Below are 19,491 nucleotides of genomic sequence, written 5' to 3'. Positions count from 1 at the left end.
ATGGACAAATGATGGGCAGAACTACTGTTCTTTTTACTGTAGGACATCTATGTGACCTGAATGATGCAACACACTTAATTACAGACTCCTTGCACAATCACACCCAGGACATGGGGACTTGTTTGTACCTGTTTGCCATTACATCTAATAGAAAATTAGTTTTTCAAGAGTACTTTTTAATTTCATGTTGACATGAATTGAAAATTACCTTTCTCAGAAGTGGAGAAGGTCAGAGAGGTGCAGCACTACCATAAAGCACTACCATATTCTATGTCACATCCCTGAAGCTGCCCATATTATGTGTGTATCATTCCAGTTTATTTGCATGCCCCATATATATTAAAGAGTTGTCAGATGTAATGTGTAAGCCTCTGGCCCCCTCTGGCCCCTCTTTATCAGTCACTGATATCCTCTTGTGGTTTCCAACCTGTTGCATCTGGTGGATCAAATCATCAAATTGACTCATAGCTGTTAGGTGAACCAAGGACCATTGTGTCTCCAGGCAAAATAGATGGTGTTGATGGTGCTATTGGCCATCAAAGAGAGGAGAGAAGTCTTAGCATTCTACATTAGATACCTCATTTGATATATCAATCATGAGACTCGTGAATTTAAAAAAAAATCTTTGATTACTCTTTCAGATCTGTACGAATCATCCTCAAACAAAGCTACTGTACACAAGTTCCTCTATGAGGTTTAACAGCAACAGGAGTGAACAGTTTTACAATGACATACATTGTTTAGATCATAGCCTTAAAGCCTTAGCAGGTAATGATTCCTAGAAAACCTCCTCCATGCGGACCTCACTTAGACTGAGGTATCCCTGTTTGTGAGCAGCTGGAAAAACATCCCGTGAGTGGGCGGCTGGTTCTCAACAGTACCAAATTGTTGTCGCCACAGGGTGAAGCCATAAGAAGTGGGGGAGCGAGTCAGTGAGTGAGCTGTGGAATTTTACCAGGTCAGCTTTGTGTAAGAGAATAGGCAGGCTGACTGACTGGTAGGAAAAGAGGGAGAGGTAGGGAGATACACTAACAGACATGCACAGAGAGGGTGCGAGAGACAGAGAGGAGGGATGCAGGTTGACAGGCAGGGTGAAGAGGTAGAGAAAGAGGCAAGAACTGATGAAAGTTGACATGGACGAAGTTTATGACTGCTCCTCATCAATGCAGCTTTGTGTTTCTCCTTAATTCACCTCTTTTCTTTCTTTCTTTCCCTCTAACCTTTTCATTCTCTTCTTCCATCTCTGCCTCTTTGCTTCCCTCCTTTCCTCTTCTCGATCCACACATGAGTCAGTCAATGAGTCTGTCACTCAGCGGGTGATTTGACGCTGGTTTATTAGAGCGAGGAGCTTCTTTCCCTCTGAGTCAGATAATTGCCTTCCTCTGAAGACAGACAGGACTTAGCATCTGCTGTGGAGAATAAAGGAGGTGGGGGTGTCTGTTTTTAGAAACAGCCCAGCCGGCACTGTCTGAACCTCAAGGTGTCTGTCTCTGTCCAGCTCAGGTTGGGATCTGCCAGAACCGTAACCACACTCCCAGTTATTCCTGGGTAGTTTACCTGACGCTACCCGCCGTCGCCGCACCGCCCCGTTATGCATCACAAAGCATGGTCATAACTTCCTTCATGCATCACACCTCCAACTCATTACATGCCTGGAGGCAGAGACTCAATTGCAATTATTTCTTAATCACCAGGTGAGTATTTAGAAACAACACAGACACGCTTTATTAAGCTCTTGGTGATGAGTTAAATATCAAAGCTCTGTTTGACCATACATCTATTTTAGTCTTCTAAATGGTTGTTTCCACATAATTTAAACCAAAAAATGATATGTGAAGACATTGAATTAACATGGAAAACTGATTGGATTTGCAAAAAGGCATCAACATAAGGGAATGTCTTCTTTTCACCTAACCTTTAACCTAAATACACATGGTATGTGGTCAGTAAGACAATTGAAAAGTATATAGTAAAGTTTGATCAAAATCATTCCCATAGTTAGTCCATATAATCAATATAATGGTGATATGCATAATATAGTGTAGATTGTATCTTGTATGTGAGATATCCCCTTTGACACAACAGCCTCTCATCAATCTCAATGTTTGTTTCGACATATAACATCATAATTACAAACTCTACAGTCACATTCTCCCTCTCTGCAGGACAGAGAAGCAGTACCATTCACTGCATGCACTACTATCATTACCGTTATTATCAGTGTAGCTATCGTATTCCCCTGTCCATTCAAACAGACAAGGATTTCCAGTGCCCACTGAGGAAATGGAGACAAAGACATATTTCTGCAGCTACATCCACTCTCATTAGGAACACTTGAGAGTGTATCACTTTTTAAAAATTATTTTTAGTGCTGTCAGCCCAAGGGCAACAGCAACAGCGTGGGTGAAAGGAGAGAGAGGGGTAGAAAAAGGAGGTATGAAAGGTAACAGAAGATGGGAGGAAAAATATCTGGCAGAACAGGAAGAGGATAAGTTAAAAAGGGTGAGACTGATATGGAGAGATCTGCTCTTTTCATTAGATTTAAAGTAACCATTTTCATGATAAAACACAGTTCATGAGTAAGTGTATTGGTGGTATGGGACAACCTAGTAAATTATGTAGCTTCCATACTCTTACAAATAAGGTTCGTCAGAGAAATGCCATATGGGAACCATTTTAGGTTATCTGAAGAACCTTAAATGGAATGGTTCTTTGAACAGCCATATACAAATCCAGGTAGAAACCAAAAAACAGAAATGTTTCGGCCCTCCAGGACCGGAATTGAATAGCCCTGTTGTAGGGTGTTGAGCCTATCCGACGGCCGTATCTGGGTTTGTCGGATGCCATGAGAACGCTACCTGCCCGAATGCATAGTGCCAACTGTAAAGTTTGATGGAGGAATAATAGTCTGGAGCTGTTGTTCATGGTTTGGACTTGGCCGCTTAGTTCCAGTGAAGGGGAATCTTAACGGTACAGCATACAATGACATTCTAGATGCTGTGTATCCAACTTGTGGCAACAGTTTGGGAAAGGCCCTTTGCTGTTTCAGCATGACACTGCCCACGTGCACAAAGTGATGTCCATACAGAAATGGTTTGTCGAGATCGGTGTGGAAGAACTTGACTGGCCTGCACAGAACCTTGATATCAACCCCATCAAACACATTTTGGGATGAATTGGAACGCCAACTGCGAGCCAGGGCTAATCGCCCAACATCAGTGCCCGACCTCACTAATGCTCTTGTGGCTGAATGGAGGCAAGTCCCCACAGCAATGTTCCAACATCTAGTGGAAAGCCTCCCCAGAAGAGTGGAGGCTTTTAAAACAGCAAAGGGGGGACCAACTCCATATTAATGCCCATGATTTTGGAATGAGATGTTTGACGAGCAGGTGTCCATATACTTTTGGTCATGTAGTGTATTTAAACAGAATCAAACAAGATCCTATAAGAAACCAACAGTATCTTGGGGGGAGAAAAAAATAAAGACAACTGTGGTGAATAAAATGGTGAACTGAAATCCATCTCACAACCTTCCCAGCGAGAATTTTTTTTTAAAAGGAGGCCATAGAAAATAAACCAAAGAAACAGAATATCAACTATCCAGAACATTGTGGTTATTGAGTCATACCTGTAAAGGAACACACCACCACACTCACCTGAAGGCTTACACCTACAGAAGGATGACCTAACTACCCCTCAAATGACTCTACATATATGTGATTGTTTTGGCCCAAAACGTGACAATTCAACAAACAGAGGCAGACAAAGCACAACCTTCCACTTCCACCTGCACAGCACCACAGCACCACAGCACCACAGCCATCTCCTAGCGCAATACAGCCCGTTGCAGACATACATGAGGGACCTTTTGGAAAGTGTTGTGTTGTGTTGTGAAATATGATGAAGACCGTTACCCTGGTATTATACAAGATGTTGATGCAGAGAGCTGAGCTCTAGTCAAGACCATGAGTCGTGTGGGAGCCAACTGATTATTTTGGCCAATGAGAGAGGACATTGTATGGTACCACCCAGAGAATGTGCTTGGGCTTGCATATAATGCATCGAAGGGATAGCAGTGGAAAAGGTGGAAAGTTTTAAGTTCCTTGGCATACACGTCACAGACAAACTGAAATGTCCACCACACAGACAGTGTGGTGAAGAAGGAGCAACAGTGCCTCATCAACCTCAGGACGCTGAAGAAATCTGGCTTCTCATCCAGAACCCTGACAAACCTTTACAGATGCAGAATCGAGAGCATCCTCTCGGGCTGTATCACAGCCTGGTACGGCAACTGCACCGCCCTCAACCGCAAGGCTCTCCAGAGGGTGGTGCGGTCTGCACAACTTATCACCGAGGGCAAACTACCTGCCCTCCATGACACCTACAGCACCCGATGTCACAAGAAGGCCAAAAAAATCATCAAAGACAACAACCACCCGAGCCACTGCCTGTTCACACTGCTACCATCCAGAAGGCGAGGTCAGTACAGGTGCATCAAAGCAGGGACAGAGAGACTGAAAAACAGCTTCTTCCTCAAGGCCATCAGACTGTTAAACAGCAATCACTAACTTAGAGAGGCTGCTGCCTACAATGAGACCCAATCACTGGCCACTTTAATAAATGAATCACTAGTCACTTTAAAAAATGCAATTTTAAATAATGGCACTTTAATAATGTATACATATCTTACATTACTCATACCATATGTATATACTGTATTTTACAGCATCTACTGCACCTTGCCTATGCCGCTCGGCCATCGCTCATCCATATATTTACATGTACATATTCTCATTCACCCCTTTAGATTTGTGTGTATTTGGTAGCTGTTGGGAAATTGTTAGATTACCTGTTAGATATTACTTTACCGTCTTAACTAGAAGCACAAGCATTTCGCTACACTTTCATTAACATCTTCTAACCATGTGCACGTGACCAATAGGATTTGGTTTGATTTGATTTGATGTCACAGTCTTGGAGGAAATTTGCTCTCTCTTTCAGCAATAAAATGTACTAAGGGCAAACCTAATCGTGTGTGAGCACACACCTGTCTCATGAGTCTGAATCAATAGACCCGCAGCAAGTGAACAATCATTTTGTGAACGTCAACCACTGTTTCCAACCATTTACATGTATTTCTGCCTAATGCATTGAATCCCAAAATGATTGAGGCATGTAACTTTGTTTCGGGGGTTTTAAATTGTGTTTTTGGGGTTTTAAATCTATATCTTCAATCAAATGAAACATGTCCACTGTGACATTAAAATGTTCAATGGTATTTTTTATCAGTTGTTTTACCTGATTTACCACAACGCTAAGTCATTACCATCATGCTACATTTTTTGGAGGAAAAGGTTTACAATTGATATTGATAAATTCAAATTGATATTGATGATTTTTCCCATTTGTGAACCATGTATGCTTGTTATTAGATAATTCCTCAAATAATGTAAAATATTGACGTTTTGATGTGGTAAATACATGTTTCTGCATATCATCAAGGCATATGTGGACATTTAGACATGACAATGATGAATACTTAGCAATAAGAAAACTTCTAAATAGTAAAATAATATAAAAGATAGTCATGTGAATTGTTATATAAAATACCGTAGGCACAGTTTCTGTCATTTCCTTTTCAACTAAAATAGCACATTTTATGACGTAGTGGTAATGACATTTCCCCTCGGGTATTTGGGGAAACCAATACAAATCTTTATATTGTTAAATAGTACGGTCTCAGCCACTATTAGATATTGTGAAGACAGAGTGAAGGAAATGTTCAGCTAGATAAAAAGCAGTTTCAAGAGGTTTCATTTTTAATAACGTTCACCATCCAAAAGTGACTGTATTTGCAAAATCAAGCATATTATTTACTTTTGAAGGAGGCACGCCAACGTTCTATGAGATTACTCAGACTGGTTGTATGGGCCTTGATAAAATACATGTATTGTTTCTGAACAGACATTAGCTTTAATAACTACATCTTTTGTAGGATTTTATTTACTCAAGTATATCCCGTTTTACAGAGAACGATGACTCAGTAGAGCTCTTTAGACACTGAGCTTTTGCGGTACTATGTTAACCTTACATGAAAATCCACATTGCAGTACTATACAACAGGTGACAATAGCAGTCATCACCATTGTCATGCATTAGAAAATGTCTTAGGTGATGACAGCATATGGCATTGGGATACAGAGGTCACTGTACTGTACAGAAGACCCTAACAGCGCCAAGTCAAACACATGTACTGTATGTTTAAAATACGCAATGTCTGTAATAATAATAATTTGTGGGTGCTTATATTTGTCCTGTTACACACAAGTATGTCTTGGAAATGTGTTTCTTGCGTATCCTAACTTTCCCTGATACAACCTCAGGGAGTGGGGTTACAGTCAGGGTCACCATTGTACAGCGCCCCTTGAGCAATTAGGGTTAAGGGCCTTGCTCAAGGGTACAGCAACATATTTTTTCAACTTGTCTGCTCCAGTATTTGAACCATCAACCTGTCGGTTACTGGCCCAACACTCTAACTATCATTGTGTGTTATGCAACCCCAGTGTAAACCCTGCAAGAGGCAGAGCACACCTGCAGGCCCTACATCTAGCTGTCTCCATACTTTGATGAATGATACCTGTGTGCACTGGTTCCTCCTGACAAAGGTTTGCGTGTGAAGAGGCGGGCTGCTGCTAAAATAAGATGGAAGGTGTTCAGAGGCCTGCCTTAGCTTGCAAAACACCTGTATCTGACTCAGCCTGTACTAATCACACACCTCTAAACCGTACAGTTGACAACCACCCGCCTCAGAGAGAAAGAGAGAGGGAGGGACAGAGAGATATATACAGAGAAAAGGAAATGAATGGAAAGGAAAGAATGATAGACAAAATTAGAAAGAGGTAAGTACAGTGGGAAAAAATGAAGGTTCTTTTAATGGTTCATCCTCAGCTGTTAAGGTTCCTTAGAGAACTTCTGCCCGATAAAGAACCTTTTAATTAAGTGTGGGGTTCTTGACGTGGCATACACGGTTCTTTAGAATTCGAAAAGGCTCTTGAAATGTATGGAAGCGCACAGATGTGTCCCTTTCATACCACAACAGCACATTGTCCAGTGTTAACTCGTGTAGATTTTTTAGTGTAACATTTCAAGTGTAGATTCAAGGGTGAACACCTTAAGTAAATGGACACTGTAAATTGTTTAACCCTCGTGTGGTGTTCGGGTATGTGGGACCCATTTTCAATGTTTACAAAAATAAAAGTGATACAATTAATATTTTTTTCAATCTGAGACTCATTGGCCTTGCTCATTTTCTGTGAAGAACATGTAAAAGAACACATTTTCATAACATTCAGTTGAAGTCAGAAGTTTACATACACCTTAGCCAAATACATATAAACTAAGTTTTTCACAATTCCTGAACTTTAATCCTAGTAAAAATTCTCTGTCAGTTGGCATCACCACTTTATTTTAAGAATGTGACATGTCAGAATAATAGTAGAGAGAATTATTTATTTCACCTTTTATTTCTTTCATCACATTCCCAGTGGGTCAGAGGTTTACATACACTCAATTAGTATTTGGTAGCATTGCCTTTAAATTGTTTAACTTGGGTCAAATGTTTTGGGTAGCCTTCCACAAGCTTCCCACAATAAGTTGGGTGAATTTTGGCCCATTCCTCCTGACAGAGCTGGTGAAACTGAGTCAGGTTTGTAGGCCTCCTTTCTCGCACACACTTTTTTAGTTCTGCCCGCAAATGTATCAATAGGATTCAGGTCAGGGCTTTGTGATGGCCACTCCAATACCTTCACTTTGTTGTCCTTAAGCCATTTTGCCACAACTTTGGAAGTATGCTTAGTGTCATTGTCCATTTGGAAGACCCATTTGCGACCAAACTTTAACTTCCTAACTGATGTCTTGAGATGTTGCTTCAATAGATCCACATAATTTTCCTACCTCATGACCCCATCTATTTTGTGAAGTGCACCAGTCCCTCCTGCAGCAAAGCAACCTCACAACATGATGCTGCCACCCCCATGCTTCATGGTTGGGATGGTGTTCTTCGGCTTGCAAGCATGCCCCTTTTTCCTCCAAACATAACAATGGCCATTATGGCCAAACAGTTCTATTATTGTTTCATCAGACCAGAGGACATTTCTCCAAAAAGTACAATCTTTGTCCCCAATGTGCAGTTGCAAACCGTAGTCTGGCTTTTATATGGCGGTTTTGGAGCAGTGGCTTCTTCCTTCGCTGCGCGGCCGTTCAGGTTATGTCGATAAAGGACTTGTTTTACTGTGGATATTGATACTTTTGTACCGGTTTCCTCCAGCATCTTCACAAGGTGTCACGCCCTGACCTTAGAGAGCATGTTAATGTTTCTATTTGGTTCCTTCAGGGTGTGATGTGGGGTGGGCATTCTAGGTTTCGTTTTCTATGATTTTGGGTTTCTATGTTTTTGCCAGGTATGGTTCTCAATCAGGGGCAGCTGTCTATCGTTGTCTCTGATTGGGAACCATACTTAGGTAGCCCTTTCCCTCCTTTCTGTGTGGGAGGTTGACTTTGTTTGTGGCACATAGCCTTTAGCTTCACGGTTTGTTTTGTAGTGTTAATTGTTTTGTTTGGCGTCTTTTCTAAATAAAATAATATGTACGCTCACCACACTGCACCTTGGTCCAGTTCTTTCAACAGCCGTGACACAAGGTCCTTTGCTGTTGTTCTGGGATTGATTTGCACTTTTCGCACCAAAGTACGTTCAGCTCTAGGAGACAGAATACATCTCTTTCCTGAGCGGTATGATGGCAGCGTGGTCCCATGGTGTTTATACTTGCGTACTATTGTTTGTACAGATGAACGTGGTAACTTCAGGTGTTTGGCAATTGCTCCCAAGGATGAACCAGACTTGTGGAGGTCTACAATTTTTTTTCTGAGGTCTTGGCTTTATTCTTTTGATTTTCTCATGATGTCAAGCAAAGAGGCACTGGGTTTGAAGGTAGGCCTTGAAATACATCCACAGGTACACCTCCAATTGACTCAAATGATGTCAATTAGCCTATCAGAAGCTTCTAAAGCCATCTTTTTCTGGAATTTTCCAAGCTGTTTAAAGGCACAGTCAACTTAGTGTATTTAAACTTCTGACCCACTGGAATTGTGATAGTCAAATCTGTTTAAACAATTGTTGGAAAAATTACTTGTGTCATGCACAAAGTAGATGTCCTAACTGACTGCCAAAACTATAGTTGTTGACAAGAAATTTGTTGTTGAAAAACAAGTTTTAATGACTCCAACCTAAGTGTATGTAAACGTTTGACTTCAACTGTATGTGGTGTTCGGGTCCACTGGACCCAAGGGTTATAAAAGTGTGGAAATGTGTGTAGGTGAAAACATGTAAAAAAAATATTTAAAAAATTGCTGTGTACCTTCACTCTGTCTTTCTCCTCCTTGGGCCTGCTGTTTCAACAAAGCACCAAGAACCTGTCTGTGTCCCTGCCTGTCTGCTTGTCTCCAGCTTTTCTCGCAATCTTTACACTTTGTATTGTGTGAAACTACACAATGTCTTGCGGAAACCTGCACAATGTTATTACAAGACATTAGTTCGATACTATAATCTGTATTTTCCCCACACTCTACCCCAGCCAGGTGCAAATTGGGGGAGGGACACAACAAATAAATAGCTTTGCAGGTGTGGCTACTTACCACAATCACTCAGTATGTCATACATTCTCTGCTCAGAGGGCCTTAGAAATCAATTCCACTTTGGAAGATTAAGCATTTTCAGAATATGAGGATCATGTTTCTGTCAATTCGGAGTTTGATAGTGAATTGGAAGAAGAGGATGAGGTTGACCCTCAACCAGGAACAGCCTGTCAGCAACCAGTTGATCAGCAGCCTGCAGGAGGAGAAAAATGGATGTAAAATATTTTTGAAATTGGGGGATAGGAGGGACGCCATGTGCGGCTGACGTGTTTTCCGTTTGCTCCCGTGGTATTCTTAAAGTTTATGTGAATTTTGCAGCAGAACCGTATTTATTTTCAAATATTAATTTGGTGATCCCTTTCCGTAAAAACCAAGACTACTTTGCTCCCGAATGTCAGCATGTCGACCAAACATAAGGCCAAAACCATGACTTTGAGAAAACCCAGCCTACAAGACCCACTCTCATCACCGCCCTCTCCTGAGTCTGAAGGCCCGGGGACGCACACTTTACCCGAGGGTGCGGCTTGGCCTGGCGGCGCTGAAATGAACATTCTCGAGGCCATCAAACTACTACGCTCTGAGATAGTTGAAATGGAAACAGAGGTGGTTGCTACGATTGAGGCCAGAATACAGGAGGTTTCTGATACTTTAAAAGCAGATTTAACCATCCTGCGGAACGAGACTGTGCCAGCAATCACATCACTCAAAACAACAGCTGCGTCGCACACTACAACGATTGCAGCACTGGATGCCTCCACTACTAATATCTCCGATTTAACCACATCCCTGGAGGCTGAAGTTAAACGCCTAGCTGTGGATATGAAAAAGGTGAAGGAGAGCTGTGTGAGTTTAGAGGGATTCTCTCGCCGCAATAATCTGAGACTTGTATCGGTCCCAGAGTCAGCGGAAATGCATCGCGCCACGGATTTCGTTTCAGGGCTGCTGAAGGATGTTTTTGCCTTAGATGAAAAGCCCCTGATTGATCGAGCCCACCGGTCGCTGCGCCCAAAGCCCCGGGATGGGGAGATACCCCGTGACATAATTCTTTGAGTGCACTTTTTCATGAGAAGATGGAGATCCTCCGACGAGCCCGCAATACCACTCTGAGCTTTCAAGGACAGAACTTCTCCATCTACCAGGACTACTCCCTCACTGTTACCAGGCAGCGCGCAGCTTTCGGACAGGCCAAACGAGTACTTCGGGACCATCCAAGTGTGAAGTATGGACTGCGATTCCCGACCCTCTCATGAGGGTAAAGACTACACATTTGAATCTCCGGATGAGGCTATGGCTCACATTCAACGTCACATCAAGAAGTCTTGAACATACTCACAATTCAGCAACTGTTGCTTGCGAACTGTGGATAGTAAGTAACCCACCTGTGGTACAATTATGTTTAGATATAACAGGCTAGTCTTGTATAGTTGGCGAAACTATTCAGGCTTATTTGATGTGATCTAATGTTTTGATCATCTAGTGTGCGTGCCTTACAAGCAGTCAGTCATTTTAATTTAATCGTATTAAGGTTTTACTTAACTCCTGTGTTTCTAGGCTGTCTCGCTCACCTATTTAGTTTGTTTACACATTGTCTCAGTGACCCAAAATATTTTTGGTTATTTGTTTACTGTATCCGTTTGCATTGACCCAGTAAACAGTAAATGTCTCCCGAGGCTACATGGTTTTTGGGGTCTCACTTCAATTTTTTAGCGTAATTTATGCCCAGCAAACGTTCAACGTTGCGCACACAGTTTTTTGGTATTGGTTGTAAGCTGTCTCAGTCAACTAGACTACTATTATAATTACTATTATTTTTTATTGTCTTACTACGATTTCCTTACTTCAAATTAGATTTTGGGCTGAGAGCCTTTATACATTTTATTTATTTTCCCTCTCAATGCCTGTTATAAGACTGGGAATACAATTATATACATCTACAAGTGGTGCTTTTTTCATTCTGTTTGCACAAGGGATTTGCCTTTTTTTTATTTGAAAAAAATACATAATCTTTATTTTTGCTGCTTGATCCACTAACTAAACGTGACTTTAAAGAGCGGGACTGTGGGTTTAGGTTTAAGACCGTACTCTCACAGACATACTGTGCGAAGAGAACATGTTCTATTTAGGCTTGCACCTCGTTTGGGGAGGTACTGTCTGGGAACTAGAGTTCCCCCAGCGACCTCCTATGTGTTATCAATGGCGTCTCAACCCCATTTTACTCTCAGGTAAGGAGTTTGTCAATTTCATTTCTTCTGAAATCACCTTATTCCTAGAAACTAATTCAACACCAGGTATGTCCTGCTCTACCATATGGGAGTCTCTCAAAGCATACCTACGTGGCCAAATTATTTCTTATACAGCCAACCAAAACAGAGTTCGCTCCCAGCGACTTCGGGACCTGAGCGAGTCCATATCCACATTGGATGAGAAGTATGCTACGGATCCTTCCTCTGATCTGCATAAAGAGCACCAACTACTCTAATCTGAATTTGATGAGCTTTCTACCAGGCAAGCTGAACAGTTACTCTTGCGAGCTCGATACAAAGTCTATGAACAAGGCGACAAGGCCAGTAAACTCCTTGCACATCAGATCCGTAAATCTGAGGCCTCACGTTTAATCCCACAAATAAGGACCCCGTCTGGTGCCACCACAGTTATACATAAAGAGATCAATGATCAATTCAAACAATTTTACTCTGCGCTATATACCCCTGAATCCCCTCAAGACCCTTTGCTGATTGATTCCTTCTTTAATGGCTTGAATATGCCTTCAATTGATACAGACTCCCATGACTGTCTAGAAGAAGAATTTACACTTGAGGAGATTGCAACAGCAGTGTCCGCAATGAAAAGTGGTAAATCACCGGGTCCGGACGGTTTTCCAACAGAATTTTACAGGACGTTTTCTGGTCTGCTTTGCCCATTCTTGTCTCGACTATTTGCAGAGTGCCTTAATACTTCAAAGCTACCGCCTAGTCTTTATCAGGCTTCAATTTCATTACTCTTAAAGAAAAACAAAGACCCCCTGGAATGTGGATCCTATCGCCCAATCTCTCTTTTAAACTGTGATTACAAAATCCTAGCTAAGCTTTTAGCCATCCGTATGGAAGGCTTGCTGCACCAAGTAATACACTCTGACCAGACTGGCTTTGTGAGAAATAGGCATTTATTTTTCAATATTAGGCGCCTTATGAATATACTGTACTCCCCAGCGTCGGGGGACCCGGAGGTGGTGGTCTCACTTGATGCCGAAAAAGCGTTTGACTGCGTTGAGTGGGATTACCTAACAGCTGCCCTTTATAGATTTGGCTTTGGCCCCAAATTCATTGCGTGGATAAAGATTCTTTATTTTTCCCCCATGGCTTCGGTACGGACTAATAACTTGTCCTCTGACTATTTTCCCTTGCACTGCGGATCCAGACAGAGTTGTCTACTCTCCCCCTTGTTGTTTGCTTTGGCAATCGAGCCTCTCGCCATTGCACTACGCTCTAATGATGCCATTCAAGGTATAATCAGAGCGGGCTGAGAGCAGAAAGTCTCGCTATATGCTGACGACCTCCTTTTGTTTATCTCCAACCCTGATACCTCATTGCCACGTGCCCTATCTGTTCTTAAAAAGTTTGGATCAATCTCAGGGTACAAGCTGAATCTAGGCAAGAGTGAGCTTTTTCCGGTAAACAAGGCTGCTTTAAAGTGCTCTTTCTATTTATTTTTTATTTTAATGCATTGTAAACTTTATTTTTGGTCCAGTGGATGGTCGGTCTGTGACCATGACTGTCTGTGAGTGGTTGCATTTCTCCACCCTTATCGCTTGACTGTTTACAGGAACAATGGTGAGGTGTACTATAGATAGCCCTTTAACCTCTGTAGCCTTCTGCCTGGTGTGTTTAACTTGTCTAAAGTCTGGTATCTTTAAAGCAATTTTTTATTTTTATTTTTATTTGTATTTTTTTCTAGTTGAGTGTATTACTTGTATTGCTTTGTGTTGTGTGTGTGTGTGTGTGTAAAACCTAATAAACAGAGTTAAAAATATATATATATATTTGAAATTTGAATGGTCTTCTTGACAAAGGAATGAGCCACCCCGCATGGCTGCCAATGTGATGCAACCAGGGCCGGCGCAGATGGCAGTTACAGGACATAAAGTCTTCTTTTGATCTGCTCATCCCAGACACCATCCAGGAAATCATTCTGGACTGCACTCATTTGGAGGGAAGGTGTGCATTTGAAGAGAGCTGGAAGGAGATGGACCATTTGCTCATTTGCATGCATACTTTGGGGTTCTTATCCTTGCTTGTGTTTTCAGATCCAATGGGGAATCCACAGAATCCCTGTGGGATGCAGAAACTGAAAGAGAACCTTTCCGTACAACAATGTCTCTGGAAAACGTCCACATTATTTCCAGGATTATCCGCTTCGATAACCGAGACACCAGACCAGCTTGGCGGCAGAGAGACAAGCTAGCTGCAATCAGGTCAGTGTGGGACAAGTGAGTGGACTACCTTCCCTGCTCCCTCCCTCCCTCCGGCACTCGACGTCGCCGGTCTACTATACTAACCACCGATCCTGGCAACCATCATTGTCCACACCTGCTCATCATTTTCTCCTTGATTACTCCCCCTTCATTTAGCCCTCAGTGTTCTTCAGTCACTAGGTGTTATTGTTTTCTTTCACGTTATGTCCACTCCTCATGTTTGTTCATTTTCTTTGGTTATTTATAAAAATCCCCTCCTGCACCGGTTTCCTGACTCTCTGTGTATACGCTACTTTAAAGTAATTATCATTACTACCTGCCCCTATGTGCTGAGCCCCATACAGGTCTGCTGGTAAAAGGCTGCAGTGGATTAGAAATTGAGTGGGTGAATCATGGAGTGGTGGTTGGTTGCCCAGCAGCATCCAGACCAGACTGAGTGGGATACACTGTATGTGAGGGCTACATTACTGTGGTCCTACCAGTGCTATGTGATATGTGTGTATGAAATATTAATGTGTGTGTGGGTCTCAACATACACAGTCATGTGACCGTTGTCTCACACTTTTCATTGGCTGCTGATATAGTCAGTGGGTGTGGCTTGTCCCAGCAGCTGTAATGATGTGATGCTCTCCCAGAAGTTTCCATCTCAGTAATCCTTGGAAATACATCTAGCCGGTTGAGAAATTAACTATTGAGACTGTTCAAGGGTTATTTTGGGGTGAAAGAGCTTGCTTGTACTTTATGTCGTTTTTGGTGACTGGTGCTTGTAGCGTGAGGAAAAGTGTTTCTGAGTGTGTTATGTTGTGTATTTTATTAACGGGGAAGTTAGGGTGTATGGTGTGTGTTTTATGGATGTAAAGGGGAGTGTGTGGCGGGAATAGAGCGACAGGAAGCCTAGCAGTTAGAATGTTGAGCCAGTAAAAAAAAGGTTGCTGTTTGAATCCCCAATACAACAAGGTGAAAAATCTGTCAATGTGCCCTTGAGCAAGGCACTTAACCCCCTTTTCTCCAGGGTCGCTGGCTGACCATGGCCGTGACCCCTCTCTCCGAGGGAGTTGGGATTTGCAAAAAACACATTTCCATTTCACGTGTATTAATACACAGTTTTGTCAAATTTGTGAAATAGGACAAACGTAAGCACCCACAAAATGATTATTTATTATTCATTCGCGGAGTGTGTGGCAAGAAAAAAGTTGATGGTTGACATGCATAGGCTAGTACTTGGGCTGTATGTGTGGGTGTGGAGGGGGAGTGTGAGGTTGGGCTATGTTATATGGTTAACACGTGAAGAACATGTTGGGTGTATGTGTGACTGTGTGTTGGAGATGGGTGTGCTAGAGTGTGTGTGTGTGGTGGGTGGGTTGTAGAGAGGGGTGTGCTAGAGTGTGTGTGGTGGGTAGGTTGTAGAGAGGGGTGTGCTAGAGTGTGTGTGTGTGGTGGGTGGGTTGTAGAGAGGGGTGTGCTAGAGTGTGTGTGGTGGGTGGGTTGTAGAGAGGGGTGTGCTAGAGTGTGTGTGGTGAGGGGGTAAAGTGGATAGCTGACTCCACTGGAATGCGGCACTGAATCAGTTTGTCTGTCAACCATGGCCGTGATCACTCTGTGGACTCATTCACACTCTGCGCCCCCCTATTGGGACTGTGGGGGACGGGGCAGGGGAATGACTGTTGCCTCATGTCGGATTTCCAGCAAGTTTCTTGGAATTTTAGGGAACAGCGCTCCAGGAAACCCTGGAACGCTGGGACACTGCCTTGTTTGGGTTATAGTCTAGTCTGGTCTCAGGACTCCAATTCCTAGGTTACTGTGTGTCTCGTAAAATAGTTAAAGCCTCATTCAGTCTTAAAGGCATTTATTCTCAGTGCTGGTGGTTGGTAGTACTATGATATAAGTAGCTTTGTTCCAGAGATAAACACTCTGTCTTCTCTCAGTCCCTCGGCTGTCCCATCACCCACCATGGACAGACAGAGAGACCTGCTATGTGTCTCCCTCTACATGACCATTGGCCACCGGCCCGCCCTGCCTCACTGCTGCTGGCCAGACTGAGAAAATCGTCTTTCAGCCAGGGATTACCTGGGTCTCCTCTCTCTCACTGGACTGTCACCACAACAAAACATGCTATCACACAGCAGAGGCTAAGTTCTAATATACTCAGAGGAGCTTCTGACCCATACCAATCATTTGACAGACATTGACCTAGAGTCATGGCAATCGCTTAGACTCACTTAAGAATTACTTTAGTTATAATTGCATTCATGTATACCAATGCATTCAAATGTCAAAGCTATAAAAAGACCCCAAATCAACCATACAGCACGTTCTTGAAATCAACTCTGAAGTATCATTGTCAACCCTCAAGCACATGCTAATTTCTCATAGCACTTCTATTTCAAACTGCCAGGGACTGTGAAACAGCTTTCTAGAATTTCTCTAGACACTGTGCATTACTACTGCCGGTGCATGCCTAGGAAGTGGCAAGCAAATGAAATGAATCACACAACTAACTACAGTGTATGGTAATATCTCTATTTCATACATAACCGGAGTGTGTGTGTGTGTGTGTGCATATCTGTCAGCATTGTGGAGCCTTCCTGCAGTGCTTTGTACACTGACAGAATGCAGTTTGTGGCACACTCCACTTTGAAAAACACACACACAGTAACCCTGGGGCACAATGCCAGCCGGCAGATGGAATGTGACCTGATGACCTTTGCCTGTAGACTTCCACATGGAGCCCGGACATTGGGATGGTGTGCAGGGGGAGGGGAAGCCTGAATAGACATGGTGTCCAGTAACGGGAGACAATCTCTGTTTGTAAACTCTGACAATATGACACATGTGGAGAGATAACACTGAGGAAAGCGTTGCACACTTACAAACACACACGCACGCACACATATCTATACCCACACACACACATGGACCCCTAGTGCACCCAAACATATGTATGTTCAAAATAAATGAGAGGGAAAGAGAGAGAGCATGGAGTGGGGAGGGGTTTGAAATCAGTGGGTACGTCTTGTGCTGTACAGCACTTAGTGAACCTCGCAGCCACACATTTTTCTGATTTCATAAATCCTGACTTACCTGTTTGACATTTGTAGTTTTTTTGTACACTTGCTCAGTTCAGTGAGAGGCTGTGCTTGATTCATTCATCCTTAGAAATAACTTCACCTACAAACCCCAAGGTGGCGGACTGTACAGTCACTTATGACATTACACATGTGCACACATTCATACGCACACACACTCTCATAACAGCTTGCAATGGGGTGTCCAAACAGTCACAAACTTCCGTTGCCTCAAATTAACTGCACAACGACAAGGTACTGGACATGTTGTGTGCCTTTGATTTGAACTGTAGAGGATGCTTTACATCATGAAATGATCTTCTAGGTTTAGAGATCTGATATCTGCCCAGCCCATGAGGTGAGGTATGTATTTGTATGTGTTTTTATTCTATTGTATATGGAAAGGGGGGACTCTCCTATGTTTTCACAAACAGAAATAACTCTAGAAAGAGCTATATTAGTGTAAACCTGTAGAGTAAATCCTTATTACTATACACAGACAGGGCATGGGTAAACCCCACCCTCTGTGCAGGGAGAAAGGACACTGACACATCTGACAGATCTGGTTCAACCAGTCACAGATGACAAACCTTTGGATTCGCCCCAAGTACATATGACTCAAGGGTGTACCGTCTGTGAGTGTGAAATCAAACTTATGAAACATTTGCATTTGTGCCACAAGGTCAAAGACAATACTTGTTTACCTTCATTTGATGGATGACCTATTTTGATAGGCATAAGATGACAGGAATCCTGTACTGTGGATCAGGGTTATTAATTCAATTGTAGGGATTTTTTTGTGCGACATACAGTGTCTAGGTTGTGTACCTGTTGGATATGATTCTATCTGATTCTATACTTTCCCTGACTTATGTCCACTCACACTACTTAGATATCAGGTCCACAGTTGATACTAACCAGTGTTTTTTTCCCTTCTACACAGCACCTGTTACACACATTGCATCCATATGAGAAAGGAGAGAATCAATCTGCGTGAGGCAACTGGTAACTGTCTCCAGAGCTCTGTCTGTGTGGTTGTCTGTGTCATACCTCTCCTGTTAAATCAACAGGTGCAGATCCTACCTGCGAGACAGACCGGCTGGTGCCATAGGTTCACTAAACAATCAGGAGGCAGCCATATATCCCTCCTGCATATCAAATAGCTAACAGAGCAGAGATGGGCCCGTTGTGCCAGGTCAAGGAAGAACAAACAACAGTGCCACTGCCCCTCCCTGGTCCCTCAGTCCCTGTCACGACAGGGCACAGAGACACCCAGTCTTCCTCCTCACAGTATAACGTTACCAATCCCATTCTCACAGCTCTCAGATTTAGTGAACATTATGTACTAATCTAATCTATACAATGCCCTCACTTGTCCCCCCCCCCTTTGGCAAATCAGATCATGACTCTATACTCCTGCTTCCTGTTTACGAACAAAAGCTCAAACAGGAAGTACCCATGATGTGCTCCATAGAGAAATGGTCCTCCGAGGCGGAGGGTCTGCTGCAGGACTGGAATATACTCCACCAATAGCATAGACGAGCTAATCACGTCCATCACCGGCTTCATCAGGAAATGCATCGCCGACGTTGTCCCCACAGTGAAGGTTCGATACTTCCCCAATCAAAAGCCCTGGATTAACACTGAGGTACGCATTAAAGTTAATGACAGAGCTACGGCACGCAGGGCTCTCGAAGCCAACCTCGAAGCTACGGCTGACGACACGAAGTCCAGCTATGACCTCCGCAGTGCCGTCAAACAGGCAAAAGGACAATACAGGAACAAGGTGGAATCCTATTACACCAGATCCAACGCTCAACACATGTGACAGGGGTCCATTACGGATTATAAAGGAAGACCCGGCCCAATGATGCCTCTCTACCAGACAAACTCAATGCATGTTATGCACGCTTCGACAAAAGCAAAACTAATAATACCTAGAAAAGAATGCAAAACAACATACACATAATCTAAAAGTTAAAAGAAAGGAACTAAGAAATATCAGAACGAGCAATGTCAGAGTCATATAATCGCTGCCAAAGGTGCTTCTACAAGTATTCACTCAGTGGTGTGAATTAGATATTTCTGTATTTCTTTGCAATAAATTAGCAAAAACAAATGTAAAACATGTTTTCGCTGTGTAGAGAAATGTTTTGGATTTACTTGCTAAGGCACTGTATATACTGTATACTACACTGAACAAAAATATAAACGCAGAAAACCTTGGCAGATGGCTCAAGCTTTGAGGGAGCGTGCAACTGGCAT

Source organism: Oncorhynchus kisutch, linkage group LG5 (assembly GCF_002021735.2).
Source record: "Oncorhynchus kisutch isolate 150728-3 linkage group LG5, Okis_V2, whole genome shotgun sequence".
NCBI lineage: Eukaryota > Metazoa > Chordata > Actinopteri > Salmoniformes > Salmonidae > Oncorhynchus > Oncorhynchus kisutch.
Note: the sequence above shows the minus strand (reverse complement) of the source record.